The sequence below is a fragment of the Peromyscus eremicus genome, chromosome 8a (assembly GCF_949786415.1).
Source record: "Peromyscus eremicus chromosome 8a, PerEre_H2_v1, whole genome shotgun sequence".
Lineage (NCBI taxonomy): Eukaryota > Metazoa > Chordata > Mammalia > Rodentia > Cricetidae > Peromyscus > Peromyscus eremicus.
The window spans coordinates 62916566-62934415 of record NC_081423.1 but is presented as its reverse complement, the minus strand read 5'-3'; the positions used below and the strand labels follow the sequence as shown (position 1 = coordinate 62934415).

Sequence of the window (17850 nt, the reverse complement as noted above, 5' to 3'; positions counted from 1 at the left end):
ACAGACCCTGGATCATCATATTTGAGTATTAAAGATGGCCAGCATGAAGACAAACATGATATCACACTTGAACCTGCAACTAGAAATGGACAGATTTAGGAGAAAAACCCCACTGATTGACAGGCGCTCAAAAGATACATTTATTTTAAAATAGGCAAACAAGCCAAGCGGTGGTGGTGCATGCCTTTAATCCCAGCACTCTAGAGGCAGAGGCAGGTGGATGTCTGTGAGTTCGAGGCAGACCTGGTCTACAAAGAGAGTTCCAAGACTGCCTGGGTTGTTACACAGAGAAATCCTGTCTGGAAAAAACAAAAATAAATAAGTAAAATAAAATGAGATGGGCAAACAGATGCACTTGGGAGAAGGCACGCCCATTGAGAGCGGAAAGCAGAGGAAGACCCTGAAGCAGAGAAAATGGCTACTTGTGTTTCTGTGGTGGTGACTCGGAGGGGACACATGAAAGAGCTTTGCCAGCATCTGCTAAAAGTCTCTGCATGGACAGGGACCCCTTAGAACTCATTAACACATCCACCTGATTTGGGTAGTTTGGGAATCTGTATTTCTTCGTACAATAAAAGATTTGAGACTATGTCTCTCCAGAGGCAGGATATTGGAGGAAAGTTCACAGCAGGAGGCATGAAAGATACAGTTGCAAAATTCTGCTTTGTAGTCAAATAGTATTCTCTCACAGGAAGGAAGAGGCCTGGCAGTGTATTGTATTGCTTAAAATCTCCTGGAGGTCAAGTTGCCCACACACTATCACCGCATTGTGGCTCTCGCACTGCAGTACTGACGCTGTGGTTTGTTCTAGACCCCCAGTATATCAGAGAGAGGACCGGGCTGGGGACTCAGTGAGGGAGAAGGGAGCCTGCAGCTCTAGTCCTGCTATCATGGAGGATTTTGACTGAACTGGGGGAGGGGGACATGGGCTTACAATGGCTAGACCTGGTGGTACAGAGGGCAGTCATAAAGAGGTTGGGGGTTCTTGAGGTCCCTTGCTTGGCCCTAGCTCTGAGGTGGGAACTAAGAATCTCAGGCCACAAGGCATTTGGAAAAGACCCCTTCCTTTCCTTCCTTGACAGGGTCTCATGTAGCCCAGGCTGGCCTCAAACTTCCTATGTAGTTAAGGATGACCCCAAACTTAGGATATTCCTGCCTTTGTGTCCCCAGGGCTGTGATTACAGGCCTGCATCATCATCATGCTGGGTTTATGGGGTGCTAGGGATCAAATCCAGGGCTTTGTGCATGCTATGCAAGAACTCTGCCAAGACTTCTATTCTTGGCCCTGGGAAGCATTTATCAGCTTTAGAATTTAGCAATGGAAGTAACGGAAAGCCAGGGACTATAAGAGATTCATGGAGGTCATGCCATAAATTCAGCAAAGCTGTCTCCTTTCTGCTCCTGCCCTGGCCTGCTAAGCCTCCAGCACCCCCAGGCCAGTCTGGACACAGCTAACTTACAGGGTAATTGCAAGAATTCTGTTCCTAGCTGAGACTCTGCCGTGCTTAGCTAGCCTCTGACCTCACAGACTTTGGTCTGGGATCCACATTTGACCCCTGCCTCTGGCCCTTCACCTTTGGGGAAGTGCATGTTTTCCCAGTATTTCTGTATGTTGACCTTTTCTGTACCGTGTACCTCTTCTATTGACTTTGATTTGTTTCATCCCTCACCCCTGTGGGGCCAGAATTCTGTTTCAGCTACTGCAGAAGAGCTCAGTCCAGCCCAGGAGTGCTTTCTCACCAGGAATCCACAGGGAGGGGCGGGAGTACAGACTACACCCAAGACCATAGGACTGTCCTCCATCCTATCTCTGATTTCTAGGCTGGCCGGCTATGGCCTTGTTACAAACAAATCCTCTTTGTATTTAGTAACAATTTCATGAAGACACTGATGCCTTCCAAAGCCAAGTGTTTCTCTCACTTACTAGGACCTTACTGTAAATATCTAATGTCCTCAGTTCACCCCACGGTCAGCTAAGCAACAAGACCTAGGGAATGAAATATGCTTTTAGCTGGGGAGGAATGGAAGGGAGGGGCAGAGGGAGGAGCCACATTAACAGAAGTATGGGATAGAAATGAAGAGGTGGAGTTCTATTCACGAAACTGGAGTAGTATGTTCAATGCTAAGTGTTACAATTGAAAATTTCAGGTTCAGGCATAGTAACCCATGTCTTTAATTCCAGCGCTTGGGAGGCAGAGGTGGGTGGAGAGTTCAAGGCCAGCCTGGTCTACACAGGGAGTTCCAGGCTAGTTAGAGCTACATCGATAGATAGTTAGACCCTGTCTCCAGACCAAAACCAAAACCAAAACAGACAAACAACAACAAAAATTAGCTACCCTTTAGCAAAGTTTCGAAGAGAGAGGCTAGCAGATCGTGGTGGCTCACCTCGGTAATCCTGGCACTATACAGGAGACCTATCCTAAAACAACAACAAACAAAATGAGACCAGGAATCTGAAGCACTGGGTGTCCTGTCACGTGATAGCAGGCTGTTTACCTTACTGATGACTTGGGAGTGCCACAACTATCTGGAACCAGATACAGAAGAAGGTCAAGTTGCCCGGGGAAAAGTGAAGCAGTTGGCTGGGTACAGGACAAAGAGGCGACACGGCACGTTGTAGGTAAGGGACGCTCAAGAATGAAGGCACGCCTCTCTCCTCGCGATCGATCGGACCGCAGCTGAAGGCACGGGTAGAGGAGGGGCTGGAAGACTCATGAACAAAAAAGAAGGGAGAGCGAAATTTAAGTGAAAATCACGGAAGTACCAATAGAGCTCTGCCCCGAAGCGCAGGCACGGACGGGGTTCGAACCCGCGATCTTCGGTTTACGAGACCGACGCCTTACCACTTGGCCACCGCGCCTGACAGCCGAGCTAGCGGTAGAGGCTCTCAGTGGAGGGGAGGTGGTACGGGCGGGGAGGCGGCTAGGCCCCGCCCCCTCACTCAGGCCCCGCCCCCGCGCAAAGCCCGCCCACTGAGCGGCGGGGACTGACGCTCTCCCGGCCTCCTTCCGCCCGGCGTCTGGTTAGCCGGCGTTTCAGGGGTAGCGGCCGGTGGGTCGCTCAGAGGACGAGGAAAAGCCTCGGTTACCCCGGAGCCTTCCGCTTCCCCCTCTGCACGGGCCTCACCCTGGGTCCGCGTCCCTGAGCCGGGAAAGACCGCAGAGCTGGGCGTGGAGCCCGGCCTGTGAACGTCTGGCGTCCCCGAGAGCTGGGGGACCAGCCTGCCGACCGCGGGGACCGGGCGCGGCACAGAGGCCCGGGTGATTAACAGAGGCCAAGCCGGGGAGACCACCGAGATGTCGGAGGGACACCGGAGGGAGACCCGGATTGGGGGACAAACGGGACTTTAGTTGGGTGAGGCTTTGTTCAAGTCTATGAAAGGAATGGGTGAGGGTTTGGGGGATGAGGGCTTATACCACTGCCTCCTTTTTATTGGTCTTCCGCGTTTATATCGTCATTTATTGCTGGAGACAGAGGCTCGCGGAGCCCGGCTGACTTCACTCTGTAACCGAGGATGGCAGTGAACTAAGGATCCTTCTTCCTCCATCTCCCACCGGTTGGGATTTCAGGCGTTTTATGAAATGCCCGTTTTCCCGGGTGCTGGGGATCGAACCCGGGGTTCCATGTGTGCTAAACTAGCACTGACGACTGAGCGACATCCCTAGTTCCTAGACTTGTTATTTAAATATTTAATTTAAAAATTAGTTTAAAACATTTTAAAGGAAATTAGGAGCCCGGATCCTATGGCCACTGCATCTGTTCCAAGAGGGAGGAGAAGGCGGCCAGGCAGGGGGACAGAAGCCCTTCTCTTGGTGCAGGGCTGCGATGCCCACAGGGCAGTCAGAGGCCTCGTCTCTCAGCCTTCTTAAGTGCCCACCTGCAGTGGCACACCAGAGCCTGGCGAAGGAAACGCCCCCCCCCCACGAGGGTTCCTGCTATTGCGCGCGCTGCTATAACCAGTACGTTCACCCTTATTTATGGGTAGAACTTTTTTAAAAGTGTAAAACTGGGGAGATTTGTAAAACCTAAGGACTTTTTTTATGGATGTGTATTGTTAAAAGCAGGATTTATCATAACTATGTTAAGTTTACATATAGTGTTAAGTGGACATTTGTACCTTGTACAACACAGCACTACAGATTTTTTTTTGCGTTTGTTTTGGACTGAACCCTGGTTCAAGTACTCTAACCACTGATATTTATCCCCAGCTCTCCACCATACACCTTTCTCTCTCTCTCTCTCTCGATTTATTTTTATTTTCTGAGTGTTTTGCTTGCATGTAATCATGTGCACTAAGTGTGTGCCTTGCACCAGTAGAGGTCAGAAAAGGGCGTGGATTCCCTGGAACTAGTTATGGATGGTTGTGAGCCACCACGTGGGTAAGTGCTAGGAAAAGAACCCGCCCAGGTCCTCTCCATGAGCAATAAGTGCTCTTAGCCACTGAATCATCTCTCCAGGTCTTTTTTATAATATTTGGAGGCAGAGTCTTGGTGAGTTGCCCAAGCTGGCACTCTCCAGCCTCAGGGCTTTGAACTCCCTCTAGAGCCCAGCAGTTCATGAACTTGTGATCCAGGCTACCCTACAGGGCAGGGTGGGTGGCTTCGTTTTGCACAACAGAAACCCTGCCCATTAGACACCATTCGCCGCCTCCCTAGGTCCCTGACAGCCATTCTTTCTGCTTCTAAGAGGTTGGCAACTTTAGACATGCCACATAAGAAGAATGATGTAGTATCTGGCAGGGACTGGCTTACTTCAGGCAGCTCCTCAACTTTCTTGTGACTTCCAGAAGGATGTCCTGGCTTTGTAAGGCTGGCCCTTATTCTCTAGTAGGCATATGCCTCATTCTCCTTACCTTTCATTGCCTGGTGGACTGTTTTTTGTTTTTTTCCCCTGACAGGGTTTCTCTGTGTAACAGCCCTGGCTGTCTTGGAACTAGCTTTGTAGACCAGACTGGCCTTGAACTCACAGAGACCAATCTGCTTCTGTCTCCCTAGTGTAGCAGGAATCTTAAAGAGTCTTATTAATAAAAACAAACCTGGGCCAAGTATTGGGGTGAAATGCTGGATGGTCAGAGAGACAGAACAAGCCACAGCTAACCTCACCTGGCCAACTTCTCTGCTGGTCCTGTTTCCTCAGACTGGAGGCCTCTGAGTCCTCATCCAGAATGAATCTCAGCTGAACTGTGTTGCTCCAAAGCCTGAAAGCTTAACCAGCCAAATGCTTCTTGTTTCTGGTCTTCACACCTTATATATCTTTCCTTTCTACCATCACTCCCTGGGATTAAAGGCGTGTGTCACCATGCCTGGCTGTTTCCAATGTGGCCTTGAACTCACAGAGATCCAGAGGGATTTCTACCTCTGAAATGCTAGGATTAAAGGTGTGAGTGCCACCATTTTCTAGCCTTTGTATCTAGTGGCTGTTCTGTCTCTGATCCCAGATAAGTTTATTAGGGTGCACAATATTTTGGGGAACACAATACCACCACATTTCCCCTCTTTTTGTCTAAAATTTAAAAAAAGCTTATAACTAATACAAGAAAAATTATATCCAATAAGTATATACAATATACACAGTCAAGATTACATTAACAAGTCCATTAACATTTTACAGATTCAGACAAAAAACTCCATTAATATATAATAATGTCCAGTCCAGTAACATTTGATAAACTAAAAAAATTCATTACTTATCCTATTTAAAACAAGTAATTCCTTTTTAAAAGTATTTTTTCTTTTCATAATAGATTCAGTAGTCTACCTTTTGTCATTTTTATATCTTCCCCTTTTTCTTTTCAGTGTAGATTCAGTGATCTACCTATTTATCCTATTATTTCTTTATCTTTTTTCTCAGAGTAGATTCGATGATCTATCTCATATCTATATTCTCTTTTTCTTTTTGCTTTCTAGGGGTGAAGATATCTTTAGGGAATCTTGAAAAGAAAAATTTTGGGTTAATTTTCAAGTCCTGTATCATTTGTCCAGTCTCTGTATAATAGGAAAGTTCAGGGCTTGTCATAAGTCCTTGCTCGAGTAGTCTGTCAGGCTGGATCATCTCAGCTAGTCACCTTGAAATTGTCCTGACCAGTTTGTAGTCCAAAGTCGATCTTTCCTTGGTGTTAATCAGTTTAATGGCTTTACCATAGTCCATGTGGAATCATCTTTGTGGAGTCCTGACAGGGAGTGATGGTAGAAAGGAAAGATATATAAGGTGTGAAGACCAGAAACAAGAAGCATTTGGCTAGTTAAGCTTTCAAGCTTTGGAGCAGCACAATTCAGCTGAGATTCATTCGGATATGAGGACTCAGAGGCCTCCAGTCTGAGGAAAGAAGATCAGCTGAGAAGTTGGCCAGGTGAGGTTAGCTGTGGCTTGTTCTGTCTCTCTGATCATCCAGCATTTCATCCCAATACTTGGCCCAGGTTTGTTTTTATTAATAAGACTCTTTAAGATTCCTGCTACACCCTAGTGCTGGGATTAAAGGTATGCACCACTGCCACCACCAGGTTGTCAATAAACCAAAACAGTGTTTGAGTGGGAAGAGTGTGCGAGTTGATTTGAGATACTGCCGCAGTTCTTTTGGCTACACACACAGAAGCGGCACTAGGAGTTATGTAATCTTTTTATTTTTAATTTTTTTGTTTGGTCGGAGCCAGGGTCTCTCTGTGTAGCCTTGGTTGGCCTGGAACTCCCGCTTTGTAGACCAGAGTGGCCTTGAACTCTTTGAGGTCTGCCTTCCTCTGTCTCAAATGCTGTGACTAAAGGCGTGCTCCACCACGCCGGGCTTATTTTTAAAGGAATCTCTACAGTTTCTGTAACGGCGCCACCATTTGACATTCCCACCACCGTACTCAAGGTTCTGATTTCCTGGCCTCCTTGCCAGCCAGCACTTACCACTCCCATCATCGTGTTGTTTTGGATAGTGGCCATCTTCACAGATGTGCTGATGGCTGATGTGGCATCGCTTCCTGGGCTTGCTGGCCATTTGTGTGTCTTTGGAGAAATGCCCGTTCAGGTCCTTTTTAAAGTGGGCTGTTTATTTTGGTTTGTTTCTGAGTTATAGTTTAAAACATCTCTTCTGGATATTAGCCCCCTTTTAATCTGTGCTGAGCTAATTTTTGTATCTGAAGTAAGGGGAGGATCCAGCCCAGGTAGCCTTCTAGGAATTCAATGAGAGTGAGGTGAGCCAGACACAGCCAGCAGAGAGGGCCTGGCAGCCGAACTCAGACTTGGAAAATCTGAACCATTCTCACTGTGAACCACAGGGGTAACAGAAGTGCACTGATGGGGATGTCACACACAGCCCATGTGCCTTTACGGGAAGTACATACAGTAAGGGCCATGACCAGGTGTTAGCCATTAACCCTGGCCCTGCAGGAATTAAAAATAGAATCAGTAACTGTGCACGGTATATGACTGTAATCCTACCTTCCGGAGGTTGAGGCAAGAGGATCAGAAATTCAAGACCAGCACGGGCTATTTGAGACTCTCAAAAAATGGAAACAGACTAGAGATGGCTCAGTGAGAAGTGGCATCTGATGCCGGGCCTGACGACCTGAGTTCATAGTAGGAAGAGAGAGCCAACTCCTGCAAGCTGTTCTCTGGCCTCCACACACTACATGGCATGCACACACCCACACACATGCACACAAATGAAAATGCAATTTAAAAAGCTGCTTCATTTTCCACTGATAAGGTTAGTTCCCAGGAGTGGGAAAGGCCAACTTGACCCCTTTTCCTTTGGTACTACAGCAACCTGACACTTTTCCCATTGATCAAATTTCCCAGATACCACAAAGCTCCCAATAAGTCTGCTAATATTGGGGCAGGGACGGGGTGCAACTTGTAACCTTTTGGAGAGTTGGTAGCCACACTTTCAGACTTCTTAGACTGCTTTTCACACTGTGGTTAGCATAGTTTATTCTCTCCCTGACTTTTCTACTTAATGGTATGGTATTCGTTCTCTTCCACTGCCTTTGTAAGAAAGAGGGTAGGGAGGAAGGAAGAAAAGAAGGAAGAAGTCAGGAAGGGGTCTCAGGAAGCCTCGAACTTGCGATTCTCCTGCTTGCTTCAGCATCCCCAATGCCAGGATCACAGATGTGTACCACCATCCCTGTGGTGTGTACTGATCAAGGGAAAGAAGGGCTCTCAGGAGACTCAGAATCAAGAGACTCAACTGGACCTCCTCAGGAGACCCGGAGAAGGCAGAATCCTCTGCGAGTATCACCACAGCTGCTACGGGCTCTGGGAGTCTCCCCTGAATGTGACCCTGCAGTGGCAGTGAGGACTGACTGCCCGTGGAGCTTCTGGACAGCATGAGCTCAGCTTGCTTGGCATCAGGGACCAGTTGTGCTCAGGTGGGTTCCTTTAGGGAAAGGTGCAGCTTCTGAGGAGGAGTCTGAGGAAAGCCTGGCAAGCATGTGCCTGTGTCTGCCGGCACCATCCACACATAAGAACACACATGTACACATCCTATACAAACACACCAAGGAATTAACCTCCAATACTTTAAAATTTGTATTATTGAAGGAGGGTTGAGACAAGGACTCTCTGTGTAGCTTTGTTTGGCCTCAAACTCACTTTTGTAGACTGCTGGCCTTGAACTCACAGAGTTGGCCTGCCTCCACCTCCCGGTGCTGGGATTAAAGTCATGTACCACGATACCAGGCTTCAAAAAAATAGAAAAAAAAAAAAAAAAAAAAAGACCAATTAAACACAAGAATCATGTTTGTAGTGTCATAGTTCCCAAGTCAAAATCTGCAACACCAAAGTCAACTTATAAACCTGGAACTCGGAACAAGAGCCAGGGCTGAGCAGGGTGAAGGACAGGAGAAATCCTGCACCCCACTGCCAGTCTCCTGGGACCAGCTGCCAGGCAGCACAGACCAAATGCTGGCCAAACTTGGCCAACTGCTGACCCCCTCCGCACACCCGGACAGCCAGGCCGGGTTGCAGTGGGCCCACCATCCTTCCCAGACCTGTTCTCCCTGAACCCCAGGTACAGTGTGCCAACTTCCCACTGTCGCTCCTCTCCTCGGTGCAAGCCCCTCCTGCCACACCCTCTGTACAGCCCTGTTAGGGAGGGGTGCCACAACTTCAGGGCGCCACATGTGCTCTGCCTTCTTAAGGCCTCTCCAGAACAGCAGTCCCTCCCCTCACAACAAGTCAAGTCCCGCTGTGATGATTCTCCTTATCAGCAGAGCCTGAATTCTGGGTGACTGTGGCAAGCTGGGTCCCTGGAGTGGTTCGGTGTCATCTGGTGGTGAGCCAACCTTCCAAAAGCACTTCAACACTACCTGGCCCGCAGTGAGCCCCTCTCTCTGTACCCAGCTTCTGTGAGCTCTGTGCTGTAGATAAAGCAAACCATGGACTGAAAAAAATATCACAGAGCTGGAGAGATGGCTCCATGGTTAAGAGCACCGGCAGTTTCTTCCAGAGGACCTGGGTTTGATTCTTAGCACCCACATGGTGGCTCACAACCATCAGTATCTCTTGTTCCAGGGGACCCAACACCCACTTCTTCCCTCTGCAGGCTCCTGGCATGCATGTGGTACATATATACACAGAGGCAAAAACACCCATACACATAAATCTCCTTTGAAAACTTTACTATGGGTATGTGTGTACAACAGCACATGTGTACAGGTTAGAACAACTGTTCAGTCAGTTCTCTTTCCATGGATGTGGGTTCCAGGGACAGCACTCAGTCATCAGGCTTGTGTGGCAGGTGCTTTACCAAATGAGCCGCCTTGTTGACCTGGAAATTTTTTTTTTTTTTTTGGTTTTTCGAGACAGGGTTTCTCTGTGTAGCTTTGCGCCTCTCCTGGAACTCACTTGGTAGCCCAGGCTGGCCTCGAACTCACAGAGATCCGCCTGGCTCTGCCTCCCGAGTGCTGGGATTAAAGGCGTGCGCCACCACCGCCCGGCTGACCTGGAAATATTTACCAAAAAAAAAAAAAAAAAAAAAAAAAGATCTGGGGTGGCAGGGCTAAAGAGATGGTTCAGTGGTTAAGAGCACGTACTGCTCTTGCAGAGGGCCCAAGTTCAGTTCCCAGCACCCACAAGAATTTGTTCCAGGGGATTTGACACCCTTTCCTGGGCTCAGGAAGGCACATGAATAATAACATTTTTTAAGATTTTATTTTTAATTACATGTATATGTGTGTGGATATGTGCATGAAAGAGACACTCAATCTCCTGTGAGCTGTCTGGTATGGATGCTGAGAATTGAACCCAGGTACTCTAAGAGAAGCCAGTGCTCTTAACTGCTGAACCATCTCTCCAACCTAATAGCAAATTTTATACACACACACACACACACACACACACACACACACACACACACACGTACGTACGTATGTAGCCTTTATCTGAGACCAAGTGTGGTCTATAATCCCAGCACTTAGAAGGATCTCTGCAGGTTGAGAGTAAGCTGATTGACATATCAATCTCCAGGCCAGCCAGGGCTATGCAGCAAGACCCTATCTCAACAAAACCAAATCCCTACATCTACACAGAACATATATAGACTCTTCTTTGTCATCATCCCCTAACCATAACACCATTTATACAGTATTTCTTTGTATTAGTAAAAGTGATCTGGGGCTGGAGATGGCTCAGCAGTTGAGAGTACTTGCTCTTCCTGCAGAGGACCCAGGTTTGGTTCCCAGCACCAACTTGGTGGCTCACAGCCATCCAGACACACATAAGGTGCACATACATACATGCAGGCCAAACACCCATTCACATAAATAAATCTCTAAAAAGTAATCTAGGGTCAACGAGAAATCTCAAGCTGGTAGAGGCACTTGCCAGTAAGCCTGACAACCTGAGTTTGACTCCCAGGACCCACACGGTGGAGGGCTCCAACTTAAACAAGTTCTTATCTGACTTTTACACTCACCATGACATACCCTCCCCCAAATAAATGTAAGAAACTGTAAAGGAAAGTAATCCAGGAGACCTTAAATGTCTGGGAGGCCATGCTGGGTTACATGTGGTACTCCACCATTTCCTATGAGGGACTTTAGCACCTGCAGGCTTGGGTGTCTGCCGGGAGCCCTGGAACCCAGGCGAGGGTGGTATGAACTCCACTGGAGCCTTACAATGTAGGTACAGGGACTGGGTCAAAGCAGGATGATGCCTCCCACCACCACCCTCGCACCCCCACCCTCCCGGTGCCATGGTCTGGAAAGGGCTGAGCAGCAAGCTGGACTTGAGGCACAACCGAAAGATGGAATAGTAAGGGGCCATGAGAGGGAAAGGGGTCCCTTATCCCCAAATCTAGTTTGTAGTTTTTATTGTCTGCATGGAAAAAAATAAAATAAAAACCATAACTGACAGACGAGACTGTGGCGGAGAAGTCCCTTCTGTGAGAGATGATCTACAGATGGGTCTCCTAGCTTGCCTGTGTGTCTGTGGACATTATCAGCACGCCCCTCTCCTTAAACCTGAGCAATGTGCTCCAGAAACCACTGCGCTATTTGCAAACAGAATATTAAGGTGAGAAACCAATAAACCAGTTTGTATATTTTTACTTTCTTTAAATAACTTTTTGTTTGAAGTTGGATGTGGTGGCACACACCTTTAATCCCAGCACTATCAAGCCAGAGGCCAGCCTGGTCCAAAACAAAAACTGTGTTAGTTTGAGAGTCTGTGTAGACCATGCTGCCTGTGAACTCATAGAGATCCATCCACCTGCCTCTGTCTCCCAATGGCTAAGACTAAAGATGGGCCACCACGCCCAGCCTACACTGAACCTACTTTGTAAATGACACTCTGAGCACTGTGACTTCAAAAGCCACACAGCTACTGTTAAGCCCCCAAGACCCATCCCCTTCCCTTTCCTCTGAATGTCCAGGCTGTCTCAAGCATGTTAAGACCTCTGATTGCCATCTCTACTTAATAAACCCAGCTCTGTCACACGGACTCACCCTGCCATTATTTTCTGTCCAGCAGTGAAGATGCTGGGTTCACCTGAGCGGAGGTCCAGAGGCAGCAAACTCCTCATGCTCCAGGGCCAGGATCAGGCTGCCAGACCAGCCACGTGGAAGGCGCTGGTGAGCCACGGGTGGGTCCATCTCCATCTGCTGAGCTTCCTCCCACGCCTTCTAGCACTGTAGCAGAGGTGATGACTTCTTCAGTGGGGGGCAACTTTCAGAGACAATGTACCTGCGAACTGAGCATGGCCTTATTTGGGTCCAAGAAGATGTAATATAATTCCGATAGGCTCACTGGATTATCTGAGCTCAAGTTTATTCAAGTAAACTTTTTGGGGTTATCCTGTATCTTTGTCCAGAGGCTCCAGGTAGTAAGACAAGACTACACTGAGGGAATAATGCAGAACTTTCAAGTCTGCCCTTGACAGTGGCTCTATGGGCCCAGAAGGCAGGTCCACCTCAGAGCACCTGCCTGCACAGGGCCTGCGGGGGGGTGGTATATGGGCCAAGATACCTGGCCTAGGTGACCAGTGACACCCTTTCATCCTGGAATTTCAAAACACATATAGAAAAAAAGGTAGAAACTCTGGGTCCTGGAGCACACAATCCTAAGCTGCCATGGTGATCCATGGCACAGCAGAATTCGTCTTAGGCAAGAGAAAGGCGTTTAAGTGGGGGACCTGAGCCCGGTCACAGTGGCTGACACGGGAGAAACGTGACCCAGGGACCCCTTGAGCCCTGGAAGGCCCTTGCTGAGAAAGAACAATGCTGCAAGAGGACAGTTTTCAATCACGGTCCTGAGGCTGGCATGAGGGAACACGGGAGCTTCTGGGAGCCCCATCTCCAGGCAAAGCAGGCCAGGACTGACTGGAGCCAGGCCCTGCCTTACTCTTCCTCTAGGGGGCAGCACTAGACACCTCAGTTACTGCATACCTAAAAGAGATTGTTTTTCCTAAGGGAAATGTCACCCCAAGCCAGGACACAAGCCTGCCTTTCTCCCTCCACCTCCTCCACCCCCTCCTTCCCATTCCCTATCCCCCCACAGAAGTTCACACAAGTCAGGAACACAAAAGCCAACTGTTTATTTACACTGTGGTCTGTACATTACAGGTCTTGGAAGGTGTCCGCACTGAAAGCCTGTTTCAGGAGAGAACAGGCTGGAGGCAAACAGTTCAGGGCCTAGGACTCACCCCTTCCCCCTCCCTGGGGCCTAAAGTGGACATTCCTTTCCAGCCCCAAAGCTAGGGCCATTCGCAATTACTGGCTTCTGGGGCAGAGCCCCAGATGTAATCCCTGGAGAATCAGAACCTGTGGCCTGTGGCTTCTTTCACCTGGTCCCCAGAAGGCCCAGCCCCAGAGCATGAAAAGCTGAAGCCGGGAGCCAGCAGGCTGTGTCCTCAGCACACGCTGTCCCGTCCAGGTCCTGACATCAGTCTGGTGATTAATGGCACTCGGGCCTGAGCACCAGCAGACAAGGAAGGGCTGGTCAGGTGGTAATAGCAGGCAGGGACAGTAGCAAATGACTTCCTTCAGCACACATGGGGGGAGACACCAGACACAGTGGCCCTAAACCCAAATGTATTGCCAAGCACTGGAAACCACATGGCTGGGGCTTCCTCCAGAAGAGCCATGCATGGAGCCTTGCAGACCTGCAACCTCCCTGCTGGGGCCAGGGCCTCAGGTTAAAGGTGATCTGTCTTCTATAAACATCCACATCCACACAGAAGAGGTTTGTGGGAGAAGCTGGTCTACACAAAGCTACCCTTGTCTGGGACGCAGGGCTTCTAAACTAGCTGCAGGTACACGGTGACTACGTGGTTCCTATGCTTAAGACTGTAACAAAAGATCCTGTATAAAAGTTACCAAGTCAACAGAGACTGGGGGACCAATGGGGAAGCGGGGCCTGACTGGGGGTGGGGGATGGGGGTAAAGGGTCTGCCAGCTAACCTCAGGGGAGGCACATGGTCGCACACATGAGTACACACAGGACTGGGGAAGACCGGTAAGGGGGTGTACAAAAGGGGGCAGTGGGTAACAGAGAATCCTGTGTGGTGGCCACAAGGGAAAAAAGGCACAAGGACCCCAAACCATGCAGACAAAAACCAGCCTGTGCAGAACAGGGAAGCAGACAGTCCTGGAGGCAGAACCAGCAGAACTCAGGCCTGTAGGAGAGGTGGCCTGCGATGCTGCCCCCAACTGGTAGCCCTAGGGTAGACATCCCTACATTACAGTCACAACAGGAAGAGGAGCCCACAAGGAAGGTACATCAAAGATACCCAGCTCCTGGTGGACAGGGTGACAAGGACTGTCACCTTGCTATGCTTTCAGAAACAAAGCCTTCTAGAAGTGCCTATTTTCTTAGCTGAGCAGCTAAAAGATGGCAGGGACACAGAGCTGTCCTGCCCTGAAGGTAAGGCAGGCCGTGATGCCAACTCCACTTTCCCGACACACCCATCACATGCACATTCCAGATGGAAGTCAGGACAGGGAGGTCCTGGGAAGGTTTGGCCACTCTAACCTGAGGCCCCTTGGTGAGAGCATGCTAGTCATACCAAGCTGAGGAGTCACCAAGAGGCATGTCCTTGGGCCCCAGTAGGGGTTGGGGTAGGAGGAAAGATTGGGGAGAAGGGGCAGTGTTGACGCTCTAAAGAGCTTCACCTGGACTTAGACAGTCACTGGGCATCTGTCAGGCTGGCCTGCTGACTACCCTAAACCCTCCCCAGGTCCCATCAGTCATGTCTAGAGACAGGTGTACATCTGCCAATGCCTCACAGAAGAGTAATTCCTCCTGCCTCCTCAGGCCTTGTAGTAGAGCCTCCACATTCCCTCAGAGCCAAATGTGTAACGACACCCCCTGGACCATCAGAACCAGGATGGATCACAACTCAGACTAGCCACGGGACCATCACCTAGAGTTCTTCATGGTGTGTGAACTGGGTGCTGATGGGACACTGACTGGGAAGCCACCGGGACACGTGCACTGCAGTCAGACAAAACCCACAAAGGCAAGTGACCACAGCACCTGAAGCTGCCCTCAAGGCCCAGCTCTCAACCATCTGTCCCACTTTGCAAAGGACCGATGATACCCAGGACAAGCTGGCACTTGTTTCTGTGACTCCAGGGGTCCCAGGCAGGGAGCCATTAAGGGACACAGACTTCCAGGCTAGTGAGGGCAGCGGGACTCTCTCCTGGGGCAAGGACCACTCAGGGGCATAATTACCAAAAACCAACCATCTCTGTCACCTCAAAGGCAAGCTTCTCCAGCCCTGCTTGAGCTCGGACATTTTACGTAGTGTCTCTACTTGAGCCGACAACCTTTTAAGGTCAGGAGCCTCCACCTTGAGCTGTGCATGACCAGTGCGGGGAAGACAAATGCAGACAAATGTGCTGGGCCACCCGCCACCAGTTAAATAGGACCTCAGAGTCGGTCCGATCCTCAACCTCTTTTCATGCTGCCGGGGACTAAACCTCACACTAAGCACCCGACCACTGTGCTACATTTCCGTACCTGCCATCTTATGTGTTTTCAGAACCTCCTCCCGTGACACCAGCACACAGACAAACTGGCAAACCCAGTCTCAAGCCCTGGTGTTCTGCTTGGTTCTTGAGCTTTGTGTTTTTAGTGTGTCAGAAATAAAATTTTAAAAAGCAATTTCCTGCCGGGCGGTGGTGGCGCATGCCTTTAATCCCAGCACTCGGGAGGCAGAGGCAGGTGGATCTCTGTGAGTTCAAGGCCAGCCTGGTCTACAGAGTGAGTTCCAGGACAGGCTCCAAAGCTACACAGAGAAACCCTGTCAAAAAAAAAAAAAAAAAGGCAATTTACTCTGTAGAATCTCAAGAAAAGCTACCAGTTTAAAATCAAATCTAGCCGAGTCAACGCTAAAAGGAATCAGACACAGGAAGACATTAGCCCATTTTGTTTGACTTCTAATGGAATGCGAGGACAGTTTAGCATCACATAAAAAGTGCATCCCCTGCATGGCCCCCAACCTGCTGGGATCTTGGCAAGTTACTGCTGACCCTTCCCTGAGGGAGCTGTCCAGTTTGGCAAAACCTACACCCCTTCACAGGACACTTAGCTACATTAGTTATCACCTGGGGCATTCTTAAAACATTCCAAGGCCCGGGCCACACCTGTACCAACTGTTAGAACACGTAAGGATCAAAATATTAAAAAGCTCCCGAAGCATCAAGTACATCATGGAACATTGTGATTCTAAAAGTTAAAACCACTTGTTTATCTGAAATCCAGACCCAACTGAATGCCATCTCTAGACCCACAAAGTCACGGGGGAGCTCACAGATGGAAAAGCGAGCCAGGAAGGCAGCAGAAACAGAGGGAAGTTCTGCAACCTGCCATGAGTGAGGTGGCACTGGGAGCCCTGGGCTTTTAAGCCCAGAAGAACATTTTAAAAATGAAATGGGTGTGGTGAGTCATATCTGTAATCCCAGCACTCTGAAGGCTAAGGCAGGAGGATGACCTTGAATTCCAGGGCCGCCAGAGCTACAGTGTAAGACCCTGTCTCAAAAAAAGAAAACAAAAACCTATTGCCACCACTACAAGAAACAACCAACATGATCTCAGGCCAAGTTGACCAAGTTTTCTAAGTGTATTCTGGCTGAGGAAAGTAAGAAGGCTGGATGAGCCTGAGGTGTGTGTTGTCTGGAAGCCAGCCCCACCCTCGGAAGTTACTCTTCCAGAGGCCTACAGCAAGGGTCCAGGTCCACGGGGGCTTCCAGACTTGCCATTTCCTCCAGGAGTCCATTCTTGCAGCCAAAAGCCTTCCCTTCCTCGTGTTATGCTGTGACTCTGGCCTCTGTGGCCTTCTCTAGAAACTTACGCACTGTGACGCTGGAGGCCCACACAAGTTCAAGTACAGAACACTCATCCCTGAGGCAGCCCCTACAGACCAGGACCGAGATTCACCTGGCCTCTGCCACACTCCTTCCAGCATGACACCTAGACCAACCTCAAGTTTATTTTCCCTTCATGTCCTCAAGAGACTCCCTACCTAGCCTTTCTCTATTCCCTATCTTCCCAGACCCCAGGGAATGCCCACAGAGACCTGCGCCTCAGGATCCATCCTTCCCGTCTTCCTGACGTGGCTCATCCAGGCAGCCCAGGGCAAGGCAAACCACCCACCATCTACACAGCACCAGACAACTCTGTGCACGTGATTAAAATGGATCTGAAAAGCCAAGGAAAGCAGACGTGAGCCAACTGAAATCAAACTGGCCACAGCCCCGTCTCTGCCAAGCAGGGGACATGCTCCAGTCCCCTCCCCTTTACCATCAACTGCCCCCCCTTCTGCTCACTAGCCTCCCCAACATGCCCAAACCTTCCTTCTTACACAAGATGTGCTTAAGAAAGCAAGCGGAAGGGAAGACTTAAGACCATCCATGTTTATCTGGGCTGGAGATAAGGAAGCCAATCACGAACCATATAAAACTCAGATAAACTGCAATAGTCCAGGAACAGCCCAGATGCCTAGAACAAAAGATTACATTCTTAACAAATCCAGGGGAGGGAAGGGGGACTCCCACCAGGTAGTCACAGAACGGAAGACCAAGGTTCTTCCACAATGGTCCCCCCGGACCTCCCACCAGGATGTCTGCTCTCTAACAGAGGGACCAGATCCAGGTCTGTCTGAAAGCTGTAAGAAGGGGTGTGGCTACCTCCCCATAGGAGTCCAGACTCGGCCTTAGAAACACCTCCCTAGGTTTGCCCGCACCAAGGCACATCTGTCTTAAGATGCAGCCATGGGAACACGTCTCTTCCAGGCAATCACTCCTTTGGCCCCCAGTGTTAACACCTGTCTTGGCCACTCCACCCTCTTCTTCTTGGCCTTCCTCCCACCCCCAGTGAATGCTGTGTGTACTTCCTGTCTTCCAAACAAACGGAGGGCAAACCAGAAGG

The 17850-nt window shown here is 49.4% G+C and overlaps 1 long non-coding RNA gene and 1 other non-coding gene across 2 annotated transcripts; one reads left to right on the top strand and one right to left on the bottom strand.

The window, feature by feature from the left end:
- Positions 1-2788: 2788 nt before the first annotated feature.
- Trnat-cgu (transfer RNA threonine (anticodon CGU)) lies at positions 2789-2860 on the bottom strand. The gene has a single exon. It is a non-coding gene; the product is annotated as a tRNA-Thr (tRNA).
- A 5291-nt stretch (positions 2861-8151) lies between these two features.
- Positions 8152-12227, top strand: LOC131916257 (uncharacterized). The gene is made up of 2 exons (XR_009380525.1): positions 8152-8351; positions 11953-12227. It is a non-coding gene; the product is annotated as an uncharacterized LOC131916257 (long non-coding RNA).
- The last annotated feature ends 5623 nt before the right edge of the window (positions 12228-17850 follow it).